Below are 17,854 nucleotides of genomic sequence, written 5' to 3'. Positions count from 1 at the left end.
AGCTATCCTGACCCCTCAGTGCTCCCTATCTTCTTATGAACTTAGACTCCTAGTTTCCAAAGGGTTAAACATGATCACTTGCTATATTTGCTTTTACTTCTCTAACATCTTTTCCCATTCTTAGTCATTAGTCTCTGCTTAAAACTCCCTCTGCACAGCTCCTCTTATGCTGAAAACTCACCACCACCGATCTCTTCTCTCTGCTACTGTAGGGAACAAAAATAAGTGTCATCTCTTAGGAGTCTCTAAGATATCTAACAGAGCTACCAATACACATCACCAGTTAGTAAAGTAAGACAAATACACTTAATTAAATCTCAGACTAAGCAAAATATAATGAGCAAAGCAATCTTTGATTTTTAGTTTTTACAAACAAAAAAATCGAACTTTTCCTATGGTACTTATTCACTATCAGTCTTAGCCTTAAATGAAGTTTACCACCACTTGGGCTGCATTCTCAAACAATCTTGAATCCCAGGAAGACCCAGACCGGTTCCCACAGAGACAAAGAATGACAAGCTCAGCCCTTCCTCTCCTTAGTCTACAGCCCTGGCTACACGTTAGGGTCAACTAGGGTGCTTTTTAAAACTTCCCTGTGCTCGGAACCCATGCCACACCATTTGAAACAGAATTTCTAGAGGTATGGGAGAATTGACAACTTTTTAACTCTCTATGTAATTCTAATGTGCAGCCAGGGTTGAGAATAGTAGTGTGTAAATCAGTGGTTCTCAGACATTAAGGTACACAACAGTGGAAAAAATAAAAAAGAAGAAGATGCATGAGACTCACTTCTGAGATGGAACCTGCAGCTCCCAGAGAATCTACTTCCTCAGTATTGGGGCTGGAACCAAGGCTTTGCAGTCCTACCAAGCACCAGGTGCTTGGGAACAAGGCAGTGCTTTAAAAAATACTTTTAGAAACCCTGCCCCAGGTTTTAGATCAGTTGTTCTTAAAGTGTGGTCCCTGAACCATAAACATTAGCAACAGCATCACCTAGGAACCTGTTAGAAAGACAAATTCCCAGACTTCCACCCCTGACACAGTGAAACAGAAATAGTGAGGTGGCCAGGCAATCAGTGTTTTAACAGTCCTTCAGGTGATATTAATGCTCACTCAAGTTCAAGAAGCTCTTAGAGAAGACTGAGTTTGTCAAGTAGAGAGAAGGGGATCCCAATGAAATATACCAGGTCCCACTGGCATACCCAGGGTTTTGCATCGTGTCTTGAAGGGAAAGTAATCTTCGGAAGCAACATTCATGTTTTTGAGTAGCTGCCAAAAGGCTATTCTAATACAAAACCCACAAGAAGAGGTAAATCTGCCACCAAAATACAACTCAAATATTGTTAAAAAGTGAACAGGATGTGTCTAAGAGAAAAACTAAAGGACAACAACGGAACAAACATTACTAACCTCAAAACTCCAGTGGCAAACCCTCAGGCTAATTTTCCTGAAAATTTCTTATTCTCCCACTGCTAGGTACAAGCCTTTACAGAGTTACTGGGAAAACCTGCTCCTCCTCAGAAATCCCAATGAAATCATGATGACAACAACACTCACATAGCACTGTGCTGGTCATGAGGCATATTAACACTTCATGTTTGGCATTACCCACTACCTGCCAGGGAAGGTAGGATGGAAATTACAAGGCTCATTTACAGATGAAAGTATTGGGTCCTATACAACTTTTAAAAAACTGTATGAGGAGTTCCTGTCGTGGTTCAGCGGTAACAAACCTGACTTGGGTTAGAAACCCTGGCTTCACTCAGTGGGCGTAAGATCTGGCATTGCTGTGAGCTGTGAAAGCTGTGGTGTAGGTCGCAGACATGGTATGGATCTGGAGTCGCTATTGCTGTGGCACAGGCAAAAAAATAAAAATAAATAAAAAATTAATTATGTGAACTAACAAGATTACCTATCTAATAAGAGACAAAGGCAGAGTCAGGGTTAGAACCCACACTTTAGAAATCCACAGCTCTCTTCTCCAACCTGCACTAAATCCCACGACCTACTCTGAATCCTTGCCACAGGTCACATGACTGGAGGGGTACCTGAGGCATCTGGATGAGCAGTTTCGGACCCTCCACATTAAAGTCCTCAGCAGCAGCACAGGTGGGTGTCGAGGAGGGAGTGATCACAGCCTACTTTTGTGAAACTCATCCTGGTATGATTAGAATGTGAACATTCTTAATCATGTCCAGCAGTTGTATTGTTTTTTGTTTGTTTGTTTGTTTCAGGGCTGCACCCACGGCAAACAGAAGTTCCTAGGCTAAGGGTTGAATCAGAGCTGTAGCCACCAACCTACACCACAGCCACAGCAATGCTAGATCCAAGCCATGTCTGTGACCCACACCACAGCTCACAGCAATGCTGGATCCTTGGCCCACTGAGTGAGGCCAGGGATCAAACTCAAGTCCTCCTGGATTCTAGTCGGGTTTGTTACTGCTGAACCACCACAGGAACTCCCTCCACAGTTACATTGTGACACAGATAATACAAATGTCTTTCATATTTAATGTCATAATTTTGTTATCATTTGTTTGTGCTTAGTTATAGTTTCACCTTTCCAATTTTGTTTCTCTAGCCTAATATTAGACTTAATCTCTACTCATGAAAGGTAAGCAAGTTGATGGGAGGGGAGAAAGTCTTAGAAGGCTGCTCAGAGGCTGGGGGAATTCAACCTCAGATTCTATATTTGCCACAGAATGTCCTTAATATGGATACGTACATATTAAGAACATATATCCATCAACTATACTTTAATTAAAAAGATTTTTTAAAGAAAATATATCCCAGAACTCTTTAATATTTCCATGAAATGCTCCATTTTTCAGTCAGTTCCTGAGTTTTCTGTGCAGGAAACATGTCAACAACAACATGATACCATGTATACATTATACTACCATTTGCATTAGAAATAAATAAAAATGGAGTCAGCTCTCTTGCCGGGGCAGCAGGAATGATCCTGACACTCCTCTGTTCAAACTCTTCCACCACCTTTCGCTTACTCGGATTAAGAGCCCAAGTTCCTGCCATGGCCCCTACTTGAGCCCCACCTGAGCCTCCCTGTACCACCCCATCCTCTAGTACCTTCCCCCCTGGAGGACCTTTCTGACCCTCAAGGCCACCACAACCTCCCTCACGGGGCTTGAGGCTGCTGTCCCCTCTTCTGAAACACTTCCTCACCACAGTCTGTGTGTAGCCAGCTCCTTCTCCTCCCGGTCTTTTCTCAACTGCTCTTTGCTCCATGACACGTTCCCTGATTACCTCGTTTAAAATCACAACCTTCCCCTGACCCATAATCCCCCAGGCCCCTTCCTGGTTTATTGTTCTCCACAATTCTCATCCATCTAACCTGCTGTATTTTGGTTTTTTGATTTTCTGCCACCTCTGTAAAGGCCAGGATTTTGTTCTGTCTTGCCCATCATGGCTTCCCTAGTACCTAGATCAGTGCCTGACACATGGAGCTGTTCAATAAATATTTATTGTATGAATAAACAAATGACAATTTCTTCCAAATGTAAGGACTTTTTGCACTTTCCGTAAGATTATCCTGGTCAGATCTTCTTATCATTTTTGCAGCTGCCCTTTTGCCTATGTTTAGATCCTCACACCTGCCTTAGATGGAAGAATGTGATAGAGGTGGGAGAAGCCAAAAAGAAGATGTCACTGGAGTTCCCGTCATGGCGCAGTGGTTAACGAATCCGACTAGGAACCATGAGGTTGTGGGTTCGGTCCCTGCCCTTGCTCAGTGGGTTAACAATCCGGCGTTGCCGTGAGCTGTGGTGTAGGTTGCAGACGCGGCTCGGATCCCGCGTTGCTGTGGCTCTGGCATAGGCCGGTGGCTGCAGCTCCGATTGGACCCCTAGCCTGGGAACCTCCATATGCCGTGGGAGCAGCCCAAAAAATAGCAACAACAATAATAACAACAAAAGACAAAAAGACAAAAGACAAAAAAAAAAAAAAAGATGTCACTGATGGAACTCTTGTTTCCCAAGGGTGTGTACAATGCCTTCTATTCTTTCCCATCCCATTCCTTTGTATTCTGATACAGCCCCAGGCATTAATTAGAAGCTTCTCTAAAGAATAAAGGAGTTAACAAGTAAGAGGTTAGACCCTGGCTTTCCACCATTTTGTGTCAAGTTCCAACAGAGCCCCCTGGTGAAGTTGGAACAGGGGAAAGACCAACATATGTGTGTCTTATTAAAGGCCCTTCAATTTTAAGTAGCAGGAATCCATTCCAGCCAGCCAAAGCAATGTAATGGGTTTTACTGGAAGGACATAAGAATAGCACAAAGGACCCTGGAGTGACTGAAAAAAAAAAAAGAAATAAAAAAAATGAAAATATGTACTTGTATTTATTTGTATATACATAAAGGAACTCTGGAAAGATACATAAGAAACTAATATTCCTGGTCTCCTGACTTTGGAGCTGGGAAAAGGGGACTGAGCAGATGAAACCCAGAGAAAGATTTCATTGTACAAAATTTTATATATTTTGATTTTGAAATATGTAAGTGTATTGCATTAAAATACACTTTAAAAGAATACATTATTTTAAATTTAAATTTTGAAATACATCTTGAAATTTTGTCTTTTTACCTTTTCTAGGGCTGCTCCCGCGGCTTATGGAGGTTCCCAGGCTAGGGGTCTAATTGGAGCTGTAGCCGCAGGCCTACCCCAGAGCCACAGCAACGCGGGATCCGAGCCGCATCTGTGACCTACAACACAGCTCATGGCAATGCCGGATCCTTAACCCACTGAGCAAGGCCAGGGATTGAACCTGCAACCTCATGGTTCCTAGTCAGATTTGTTAACCACTGTGCCATGACAGGAACTCCTTGAAATTTTGAACAATATAAAATTCTACATGATCTTAGGTATTATAGATTGTATTAGGCTGACTATAAGGAACATCTAAATTAGTTAAGTCCTAATTAAGGAATCCTAGAACACATCTGAATTTTATAAATTTCTTTTGATAAATTCTTTTTATGAATCCTTATCAAATAATTTTTTATACTTCAGCTAGACTAAATTGCCTTAGATTATCATACTGAGTAAAGTCAGATAAAGACAAATATCATATATTCCCTTATACATGGAATCTAATAAAAATAACACAAAAGAACTTATTTATAAAACAAAAGCAAACTCACAGATTTCAAAACCAGTCACCATAGGTGAAACTGCTGGGAGGGAGGAATTGGGAGGGAGGAAATAACATATACACGCTGCCATATAAAATATATAATTAATAAGAACCTACTTTATAGCACAGGAAAATCTACTCAATAATTTTTAATAACCTATATGGGAAAAAAGAATGGAAATATTTATAACTGATTCACTTTGCTGTACCTGAAACTAATACAACATTGTTAATCAACCATATTCCAATAAAATTTAAAGAAACAAAGAAAGGAAAAAAATAAAACACTTCAAGTAAAATAGCAAAAGAAAAAGAAAGCAGTTACTAGAATACAAGTAAATGTATCCCTCAATTAATCTGCCCCACCACCAATTCTAATGCACAACTCTTAGGACAGGGATGCATATCAAGAGAAATCCTACTTAGCTCCAAGCCAGGAGTTGAAGTTTAATCCTTTCACTGACATGAAATCATTAAAGAATTTTAGATAGGGAAGTAAAATGATCGACTATATATTTAGAAAGATCACTTGGGTTGCAGGGTAGATAATGGAATGCATAATTCCCAGCAATCACGGCAGTTATTAGATAGTTCAGATGAGAATGTGAACTAAGGAGGTAATGGTAATGACAAGGAGATAGATGTGAGAGACTATCAGGAAGCATAACTAGCACAAATCAGTAACCAATCTGGACATGGGAAAGCACTTTTGAGACAGGAAGGAAGAGGGCAAGGCACAGCCATTAAAAGAATGACCCAACCATTAAGAACAGGATACCACAAAAACCAGTTAGAACTTACTAGGCCCAAAATGGTAGAAGATTGGTCTCCCAGCAGACCTTGAGCCTCATTATTCATTCATTGTAATACATTAGCATATGCTAATGGAATGCCCATACGTGCCATGTTCTGAGGATCGCCATAAAAGGGCAGTAGCCCAAATCCTGGGAATCCCTGTCCCTTCTCCAAAATAGTTGGAATAATCCTCCCATTCATTAGTCTATGAAATTACCCAGCCCATAAAAACTCACACCTCTGGACACTCATCTTCTGAGATGGCCCACACTCTGTCTATGGAGTAGGTATCTCTCTCAATAAACCTGCTTTCACTTTACTGTGGTATGCTCTTGAATTTTTACCTTCACAAAGCCAGGGACCCTCACTTGGCAAACCATCCCAAGGATTCACTTGAGACCTGGGACACAACCATGCTCTGGCTTCCCCATTTTTTTCTGCAATATTTTTGCCACCCAACTTCTGATGTGGTAATAGAGTAGGTGATGTCTATAAGAAGAAGGATGAGGTCTGAGGGTGGACAAGGTGGAGAAATGTATTTTTCATTTTGTTAATGCCACTTTTGAGATATGTGTCCTGATGTAGATATCTGGTAAATTGCTGGGTATAATGGTCTGGATCTCAAGAAAGAACCATAAGCTAAGGATATAGATTCACCAGACATAAACAAAAAAAAGAGATAAATTAAGCTGGGACAGGTAGACTGATGGTGAAACTGGATCCTCTCTGACATGTGGGATGTGGGAAATAGTTGGCAGTAACACTGCTTTTCCAGAAACTGGTTGTGTATACCTATTTGGCTGGGGGAGAGAGGTAATAATCCAAAAAAATTTTTTTGAAATTCATTTAAATCATACACCAGTAAAATTCTGAAAAATTCACAGGAATAAGGATGAAAGCACTCATAACTGTAATGCCATTTAACATAAATCAGAAGATCTAACATGAATGAGAGGCTCACTAATGCATTTCCAAAATGAAATCTGTAGATTGTTCTTCCTTTGCTGGAAATATACATACATACAAACTTTTACAATTTATATTGTAAATTATATATTACATATGAAATAATTTTACAATTAGAAAAATTATTGTATAAAGTCACACTATAAAGAAGTCACACTCTGACCTTCAAGGAAAGAGAGTTATAGGAGACACTCCAAGAAAGTGACACTACTTTTATTTTTTCCCAGCTGGGTCACTGGGCCCCAATGCACATATTTTCTTCAACCCTGAAGGCCTGGAGTTGAAATAAACTCAATGGTTTATTTTGCACCTTTAACTTAAGACCTAAGCCAGAAGTGGCCTAGGCTGCTAGTATCATTCCCTTTTCTAGGGTCTCATTTTGGTCTTGGCCCTCTGTATCGTATCACTTTGCCTGAGGCCTATAGAAGAAGGAAAAGAGCCTCACTCTATCTCTCCATTCAACCTAGAAAGTGAAACTAAGGGAAAAAGCTATGGCACACTCTCTACCTTTGGGACTCTTCCACCCTAATGAACCTACTCAGCTACAAGGGTCTGTGACTAATAACTTTGCCTACTGGAGCCTCAAGCAAAGGGAGGCGATCTGCATTCATAGGTACTTTCCGGGGTTTTGAACTCTAACATAGATATCAGGTAGATTCCTTCTGAAAAGTAACTGTTAGCTTTTGTCAAAATTTAACCTTGTAAAAATTTAATTTCTGACCCATGGAGGTCTTGTGATTCTCTGGTATGATATTCTCATTTTAAGGTTGAGTCAACTCAAACTCAATAATTAACATGGTGCAAAAGGCCAAATAAGCTTTACATATCAAATGGAAATGGCATTTTCAAGTCTATTGCTAGCCTAGCTTTAGCTGTATCTCGACTATACATGAAAGTGCTAGCTATCCCTCTGGGGAAAAATTTATCCCCACTCTTCCACCCTAAGCAACAATGGTAAACACTTTTTTCCAAGAGTATCATGTGTGTTCCCAGGACTGTTTTCCATTTGCAACCTCTTGTGTGGAAGCCAAACATTAACTTGCCTCTCACACAGGGACTTGCACCTAAAAGTGCAAAAGACTTCCAAGTATTTAGGAATACCACTGGAGTTTCCATCATGGCTCAGCAGAAACAAATCTGACTAGCATCCATGAGGATGCAGATTCGATCCCTGGCCTCGCTCAGTGGGTTAAGGATCCAGCATTGCCATAAGCTGTGATGTAGGTTGCAGACATGGCTGGAATCTGGCATTAACATGGCTGTGGCATAGGCTGGCAGCTACAGCTCTGATTCGACCCCTAGCCTGGGAAACTCCATATGCCGCAGGTATGGCCCTAAAAGAAAAAGACAAAAAATAAAATAAAGAATACAACCAATAAATCTTGGAGCCTCCAGATGACTGAAAATACCTCTCCAAAATGAGACATCCCGTTTTTGCTCTAAAGAGCCTCCAAAGGATAACTGGCTCATTATTTATATTCACGTTACAAGAAGTTATTTCCTGAAATAGAAGTGATCTAGTTGGAAATTTATTCTTGACTTTAGCTCAATTGATCAATGATATCATCTTGGCCTCTGTATCCAGCTTAAGTTCAATTCACCAGGCAAGATGATTATGGGTGATAAAATTGTCCTATACTTCCTCCTTGCAGCTGGAAGTGCAGCCTGAGCAATCATTAATACAACTTGCTATACCTGAATTAAGGCTAAGTAGAAAGGACAATATAAAAACTTAAGGAGAAAGTTGCCTAGCTTTATAAAGTAAAACTGAATGGTTTATAGGACTGGTTCTTTTTTAAAAAATTTTTTTGTTTTTAATTATTTAATGAATTTTATTACATTTATGGGTGTATAACAATCATCACAACCAAATTTTATCGCATTTCCATCCCAAACTCTCAGTACATCCCCCCACCCTCCAACCTGTCTCATTTGGAAACCATAAGTTTTTCAAAGTCTTTGAGTCAGTATCAGTTCTGCAAAGAAGTTCATTGCGTCCATTTTTTAGAGTCCACATGTAAGTGATAGCATATGATGTTGGTGTCTCATTGTCTGACTTTACTTAGCATGATAATTTCTAGGTCCATCCATATTGCTAAAAATGCTGTTATTTCATTCCTTTTAATGGCTGGGTAATATTCCATTGGGTATATGTCCCACATCTTCTTTAGCCACTCCTCTGTTGGTGGACATTTAGGCTGTTTCCATGTCTTGGCTATTGCAAATAGTGCTGCAATGAACACTGGAGTACATGTGTCTTTTGAAGTCATGGTTTTCTCTGGATAGATGCCAGGAGAGGGATTGCTGGATGAAATACAATTCTATTTTTAGTTTTCTGAGGAATCTCCTTAGTGCTTTCCACAGTGGTTGCACCAATTTACATTCCCACCAACAGTGAAATACGGTTCCTTTTTCTCCACACCCTCTCCACCGCTTATTGCTTGTAGACTTTTTGATGATGGCCATTCTGGCTGGTGTAAGGTGGCACCTCATAGTGGTTTTGATTTGCATTTCTCTAATAATGAGTGATGTTGGACATCCTTTCATATGTTTCTTGGCCATTTGTATGTCTTCTTTGGAGCATTGTCTGTTTAGATCTTCTGCCCATTTTTTGATGGGGTTGTTTGTTTTTTTGGTATTGAGCTGTAGGAGGTGTTTATAAATTTTGCAGATTAATCCCTTGTCAGTAGATTCATTTGCAAAGATTTTGTCCCATTCTGTGGGTTGTCTTTTTGTTTTGTTTAGGGTTTCCTTTGCTGTGCAGAAACTTTGAAGTTTAATTAAGTCCCATTTGTTTATTTTTGTTTTAAGTGTCATTACTCTAAGAGGTGGATTTGAGAAGATGTTGCTGTCATTTATGTTGGAGAGTGTTTGCCCTCTGTTTTCCTCTAAGAGTTTTATAGTATCTGGTCTTATACCTAGGTCTTTAATCCATTTTGAGTTTATTTTTGTGCATGAGGGTGTTAGGAAGTGTTTTAATTTCATTCTTTTGCATGTAGCTGTCCAGTTTTCCCAGCACCACTTATTGAGCAGACTGTCTTTTCTCCATTGTATATTCTTGCCTTCTTTATCATAGATTAGTTGACTGTAGGTGCATGGGTTTAATTCTGGGCTTTCTATCCTGTTCCACTGGTCTATATTACTGTTTTTGTGCCAGTACCATATGGTTTTGATGACTGTAGCTTTGTAGTATAGTCTGAGGTCAGGGAGCCTGATTCCTCCAGCTTCATTTTTCTTTTTCAGGATGTCTGTGGCTACTCTGTGTCTTTTGTGATTCCAAACAAACTTTAAAATATTTTGTTCAAGTTCTGTGAAAAATGTCTATAGGATTGGTTCTGATTGTATTATTACTGTAAATAGGAGCACTGATAGCTCTTGTTTTGGACTACCTTTTCAAAGATATTTGTGTAATGAACAGCCTTGAAAGACACAGAGAATGTCTCCCTCCATAGCAAAGGGCAGCTTTGTTTGCTGCCTATTATTACAAAGATCATGTCTCCCTTTGGGACAAAGGACAAATGTGTTTGTAATGCATTATAAAAGACTGGATTCCCTAAGTTTAGGATCCCTCTACTATAATACAACCCACTATGTGTATAGGTATCACCTGACTACTTGTCATATTGTCCTGTGGGAACTGGGGTATGGGGAACTGACACAAAATGATGATTAGCTATTTTTATTTCTGCAACTAATAAACCATTATTTGTCTTTGACCCAGGAATCATGTCTTCTACCAGCATTCTTGGGGAACACAAAGAATCTGAGAAACCTATCAGAAAATAGCAACTAAGTGGAAGAGAAAATAAGGATCAGCAGAGGGTTTTGCAGCTTCAAGAAGCTAGGGAAACATAAATTATGGTTCAGAGCTACAAAGGCAGTCAGAACCTCAAGGAATGACATCTAAAAAAGAAAGGAAGCTTAGAGATGTGAGCCCAATAGTTTAAGCCATTTTTCTTCCCAAGGCATTCACTAATCCATAAATGTGCAGGTCAAGAGACAGAAAAATCAGAAAATAATATAGTTTCAAAGAGATGAGAAGATAAGAAGAGTTTTAAGTAGTCTCACAGGAGTAGGTAAATAAAAACTTGAATTCATGGTTTGCCTAAAAGAAAAGATCTTGATAAAGATTCCAGATTTTCAGCTAGTACTCCTACAAAACTCAACCTTAGAAGTAAGGATGGGAGTTCCCGTCGTGGCGCAGTGGTTAACGAATCCGACTAGGAATCATGAGGTTGCGGGTTCGGTCCCTGCCCTTGCTCAGTGGGTTAACAATCCGGCGTTGCCGTGAGCTGTGGTGTAGGTTGCAGACGCGGCTCGGATTCCGCATTGCTGTGGCTCTGGCGTAGGCTGGTGGCTACAACTCCGATTCAACCCCTAGCCTGGGAACCTCCATATGCCATGGGAGCGGCCCAAGAAATAGCAACAACAACAACAACAACGACAAAAAAAAAGACAAAAAAAAAAAGAAGTAAGGATGAAGTGGAAATAAGCTGAACTTCCAAGGCTACAATCTAAACCTTAATCATCCCAATAACATACTAACATTAGTATAGTCAAAGCAATCTGATCCTACTCTAAATATCAACCAGAATCTCAAAAAACTCCCTCTGGAAATCATCCAGAAACTCTGTGATTTTTAATACCAAGCGTAAGGGTCAAAAATTTAAAATATGTCAAATAATCAAATGCAATTTATAGAACTTAGAAATTAAGGAAATAAAATTAGTAATGTCATGAATGGGTTTATCAAAAGATTAGATATAACTAAAAAGAAGGACTTGTGATCTGGAAAATAAGTTAATAAAAATATTCAGATTAGAAAGAAAAAATAAAATAGAAAAAAAGCCTTAAGATGTTGAAAACATTTACTGTATCTGTAATTGGTGTATTAGAGAAGAGAGAAAGAGAGCAGGGAAGAAGTAATGTTCAAAAAGATCATTATCAAGAATTTTCTAAAACTGAAAAAAGAGATAAACTCTGATTTGCAAGTAGGATAAATACAAAGAATAACACACCTCAGGACATCATAGTAAACCTCTATTAAAAAAGAGAGAGAGAAAATTTTATTCTTATTTCAGCAGGCAAAAACAGACATTATCTTCAAAGAAGCAAGAGTAAAACTGACAACTGTCTCTCATGCAGAAACAATGGAAGTCATAAAACAATGGAATGACCACTGCTATGTGCTGAAAGAAAATAATTGCCAACAGTTATGGACTAAATTTTGTGCTGTCCCCAAAAAAAGAAAAAATCCCACACTGAAGGCCTAACCTCTAGCATGACTATATTTGGAGAAAGAGCCTTTGTGGAAGTAATTACGGTCAAATGAAGTTATAAGGGTGACCCTTATCTAATAGGACTAGTACCCTAAGAAGCAAAGAAAAACATCAGAGAGCTCTCTCTTTGCACGCGCACACACACACACACACAAACACAAACACACACAAATAAGGTCAAATTAAGTCATAAGGGTGACCCTAATCTAATAGGACTAGTGTCCTAATAAGCAAAGGAAAAGACATAAAAGAGTTCTCTCTTTCCACACATGTACATATAAGTAAGGCCATCTGAGGAAACAGGATGAAGGTAACAATCTGCAAGCCAGTAAGAAATTCCTCACCAGAAACCAACTCTGGTGGCACTTTGATCATGGACTGGCCTCTACAACTATCAGAAAATACCTGACTAATACACCAACCTAAAATTCTACACCCAGCAAAAATTTCCTACAAAAATAAAAGTGAAAAAGACATTTCTAGATAGACATAAATGACAGAATTCATCAGGAAAAGGCCCATACTCAAAGAATCACTAAATGGAGTTCTCTAGGATGAAGATATATTATATAATCAGAAACACAGAAATGCAAGAACTAAAGAACAACAGAAAAAGTAAATATGTGGAAAATGTTAAATACATACCGATTGCAGAAAACAATCACAGTCTCATGGGGCCCCAAATATGTGCAGAATTAAAATACATGAAAATAATAACAAAAAAGGTAGGAGTTGAATAAATGAAGTTAAAGAATTAGAGTAGTGATAAAAATACTAATTTATATCAAATATGTTCATATCTAGAGTACCAGTAGAAAAAATAGGAAAATACTTATAACCAAGAAGTAACTAGGGGGAGGAATGCGATTAAAAAAAAAAACAACAACACTTGATTACTCTAAGTAAAGGGAAGGAGAGGAAAGCAAACTGTGGAAGATATACCATTCCATAAAGTATATCTCAATGCATTTTTAAGAATAGAAATCATATAATTATGTTCTCTTGGCCATATTGTAATGAAGCAAACAATTAACAACCAAAAAGTTACTAGAAAATTCCAAAATGTCGAGAAGTTAAGCAACACATTTAGATAAATAAATCATGAGTCAACTTTCAAGGAAAATTAGAAAACAGTTTGAACTGAGATATTTCATATAAATTAAACGCATTAAAAAGTGAGACAATAATTAACTAGAGTAGTTGTCAATAAACTTCTCCTACAGAGGGCCAGAGAATAAATATTCTAAGCTTTTCATACCATATAGTATCTGTCATAACTACTCAGTTCCGTTGTTACAGCACAAAAAAATATGTAAGTGAATGAGTATGACTATGTTCAAATAAAATTGTATTTTTTTAAAAAGGTGACAGGATTGATTTGGCCTACTTTACTGACCCCTAAACCAGAAGAAAAACTAAATGAATGAGAAGAATATAAATAGAGTACACTGATTAGCTTAGCAGTGTACTATATCATATAGTCTTAATGCTATAAATTCCAACTACTGACTTGAGCAAAAATTATGGTATAATTATAGGAAGGGTAGAGGAACGATCTCCCAACTGTCAGTCGAGAAGTAGTAGACTGCCTAATTGCTGATTTAAGAGATTACAATATAAGAACATTTTTAAGAAATACCAGAAGAAATTGTGTTTACATTGACTGGCCCTGGGTAGTGGATCTGTAGAGATGGACGGGGAAAGAGAAGGCCACAGGTTTTTGATACAAGACCATTAATGTTAATTTTTTATTTTTAGCTATACATATGTATTACTTAAAAACAATTATACATTATATAAATATGAGAAAGAGAGAAAGGAGAGATCACTATAATAAGAGCCCTCAAATGAATCAGAGCTCCTTGTGTCCACACTCATATATACATTACAACACTTCCATTCACTAAGAGGTCTATTTCTCTACCCTTTCAATCTGAGTTGGCTCGACGCCTTGCTTTGATTGATAGAATTTTGTGATGTTGGGACAGAAAACATACAACAGTTACTGCTATAATTCTGAAATCCAACACGATGCATTTTTAGGTACTCTTGCTCTGGCAGCAGGTAATTTTCCTTGATTAGGCCTGGATCTACAGTCTGGAAGTTGTTCCATTATCCACTATTTTCCTTAGTCCTTAGTTCCATCTTTCAGGCTCTTTCAGCTGCAGCATATGGCACAGCTACAGCCATAGCAATGCCAGATCCTTAACCCACTGAGAAAGGCCAGGGATTGAACCTACATCCTCACAGAGACAATATCAGGTCCTTAACCTGTTGAGGAACAACAGGAATATCTATGCATTTTTTCTTAATAAAGCAGACCACACAGAAGAGCAACCAATACTAATTATAGGGGAATGAATGTCTATCCTGTTTTAGTCCCAGTTCCATTTCTAATCCCTTAACTCCTTCATTAATTTATCCAACACTTCACTGAGTGTCAGGCACTCTACTAGGCCCAGGATATTCAATGGCAAGTAAGACAGACCTGGCTTCCGCCCTCAAAGACTTTACACATAAATAAATAGGTAATTAGAAAACAGCATGTTACAAATGCTGTGATAGAGGGAAAAATGGTTTGCTGAGACAGCATATAGAAAGGATAGGCTGGTTAAACTCTGGTTCTATATTTCTCATTCTAACTCAAAAAAATGACACTCTAGTTTTACTCATCAGTGTCATAGCCTAGTTAATGTTTACTCCTGAATAATGACTCTGCTGCCAGTATACCACCCAACTCATGCTTCTGGTGCTACACACCTGAGGACCAGGGCCCATACCAGAGTAAAGCACCCTTAGCAATGAACTCCACCCAGTAGGGCTTCCTCCTGGCCTTTCTCCACAGATGATAATCAGAATTTTAGAAACCCCTAGCAGATGTAAACCCCTTTAAAATGGAGGAAGATTTCCAGATTACAAAGAGAAAAAAATCTAATCAAAACATGAGGCATGCTCAGTGGGTTAACGATCCGGCATTGCCATGAGCTGTGGTGTAGGTTGCAGACGCGGCTCGGATCCCGCGTTGCTGTGGCTCTGGCGTAGGCCGGTGGCTATGGCTCCGATTAGACCCCTAGCCTGGGAACCTCCATATGCCGCGGGTGCGGCCCAAGAAATAGCAACAACAACAACAACAACAAAAAGACAAAAAAAAAAAAAAAAAAAAAAAGGCAGATAACTCAGGACACAGAAGTGCCCTGTCAGTAAAAAAAAAAAAAAAGAAAGAAAGAAAGAAAGAAAAAAGTCATATATTCATTCAACAAATTATTTCTGAGTACCAACCACTGTTTTATGCACATGGATACAGCAGTGAAGAAAGTCTTTGATCTTGTAGTGTTCATATTCTAGTGGAGGGTGAGGGACAAGGAGTAAGTAAGCAAACAACTTCCAAATGTATCAGGAGTGACCGAACACACAAAAGGGATCTGGAGGGACGGAAGCAAGTGTAGTTTTAAGCAGGATGAAATAGAAGGCCTCTACATTGTAGCCTGAGGGAGGTAAGGACCACTAAAGACTTTGGAATTGAGCTTTCCAAAAGAAAAATTAGAATATTATTCATATTTTAAGACATGAGCTTAAACATAAGTTTGTCATTAACCATATAACAGACAAGTTGACAGAGAGCTCAAACAAATGACAGAAATAAGCCTTACATCTAGAGTCTACAGGAAAATCACTGGCAATGAAAAATGGTTGTAGCGTATTCATGAATTTAAATCCTAAGTCAATGGGAAAAGATCAGTTACTCAAATTGGTCTTTTTAACTCTAAGATATTGTTTAAAGCAAAGTCTTTCAACACTACTCTTCCCATGTAGCAGAGTCTCTAAATACAGGTAAGATCCATTCATTCAGCAAATAGGAGGGGGTTTGTTAACAATGCTTGTTAGTCCATGCACTAAACCTACTAGAACAGGTTCCTTGCTCTTTTCTCACTAAATTTATTTAAGTCAAATCTCACCTCAAAGAAATACTTGCTGTTTCTAAGAGGCCACATAAAATAAAAGGAGTAATAAGACTGAAGGAAAGATTTTAAAAGCATACAAGTTTTGATAATAAAACCAAAAACCATCTTTTTCAGTACAAAAGAATTAAAGGTAAATATTTAAATTGGCAATTAAAAGGTACTATTTCAGCATAGCTAAAAGGAATAAATATGAATGAAAGTAATTCATTAAACTTTACTTTTTATTGAAATATAACTGACTCACAATATCATATGTTTCAAGTGTATCACATAGTAATTCAATGTTTCTATACATTACAGAATGATCAATACCATAAGTCTAGTTATTATCTGTCACCATACAAGGTTATTACAAGAGTATTGGCTATATTCCCTAAACTGTACATTGCATCCCTTATTTATTTTATACCTCTTAAGAGGAATTTTGTACCTCTTAATCTTCTTTCCCCATTTCACCCATTCCTCTTCTAGCAACCACTATATTGTTCTCTATATCTGAGTCTTTTGTTTTGTTTTGAGATCTATATATAATTGAAGTCACATGGTATTTGTCTCTGTCTAACTTATTTCACTTAGCAAAATTCCCTCTAGGTCTACCCATGTTATTACAAATGGCAAAATTTCATTCTTTTTATGGTTCAGTAATATTCCAGATAGTTTAATCAATATCAAATATTCTTTAATCATTCATTTATTATGGGCACTTAAGGCACTTCCATATATTAGCTATAGCAAATAAAGCTTCAATAAACATATCTTTTTGAATTAGTGTTTTCATCGTCTTCAGATAAATACCCAGAGGTGGAGTTGATAGGTTGTACGGTAGTTCTATTTTTACTTTTTTGAGGAAACTTCATGCTTTTTTCCACATTCTAGCCAACACCTGTTATTCTTGTTATTTCTCGTCCTTTTAATAATTGACATTCTAACAAATCTGAGATGATATCTCATTGTCATTTTGATTTGCATTATATATAACATTAAAGAGTGTGACATTTTTTTATTCATTAAAAAAAAGCATAGACTAAAAGTCCCAATCCACTTCCACCTAGCCAGAACCCTCTGGTGTCTTTGAAGTACTTTTAGGAACTACTGCTATAAGACACCAAGTTGAATAAACAGCACCCCCAAACAATACAAGAATATTTAAAATCAGTAATTTTAAAATACTTTAAATGTTGATATGTCACAATTATTCCCTAGAAATTGCTCCTTCCAGGGTTAATTATAAATAATATTATTGGAGGAGTTTCCACTGTGACATGGTTAAGAAGCCAACTGCAGTGGCGGCTGGACTCACTGCGGAGGTGCAGGTTCAATCCCCAGCCTGGTGCAGTGGGTTAAAAGATCCCACTTACCACAGCTGTGTCTCAGATTCCATCCCAGGCCCAGAAACTTCCACATGGGTGCAGCCATTAAAAAAAAAAAAAGAAAAAAAAAAAAAAAAGCTGGGCTTTAACCTACTGAGTCCTCCTCAAGGCTGCCTGTTGCACCCCAATAATACTATTGCATGTTTACTTTTTATTTTACTTTTTTTTTGGGGGGGGGATCTTTTTAGGGCCACACCCATGGCATATGGAAGTTCCCAGCTACTTTGGAGCTGTAGCAGCTAGCCAAAGTAATGCTGGATCCGAGCCATGTCTGTGACTTACACCACAGTTCACAGCAACGCCAAATCCTTAACCCACTGAACAAGGCCAGGG

Source organism: Sus scrofa, chromosome 13, assembly GCF_000003025.6.
Source record: "Sus scrofa isolate TJ Tabasco breed Duroc chromosome 13, Sscrofa11.1, whole genome shotgun sequence".
NCBI classification, from domain to species: domain Eukaryota; kingdom Metazoa; phylum Chordata; class Mammalia; order Artiodactyla; family Suidae; genus Sus; species Sus scrofa.
This window is presented reverse-complemented; position numbering follows the sequence as displayed.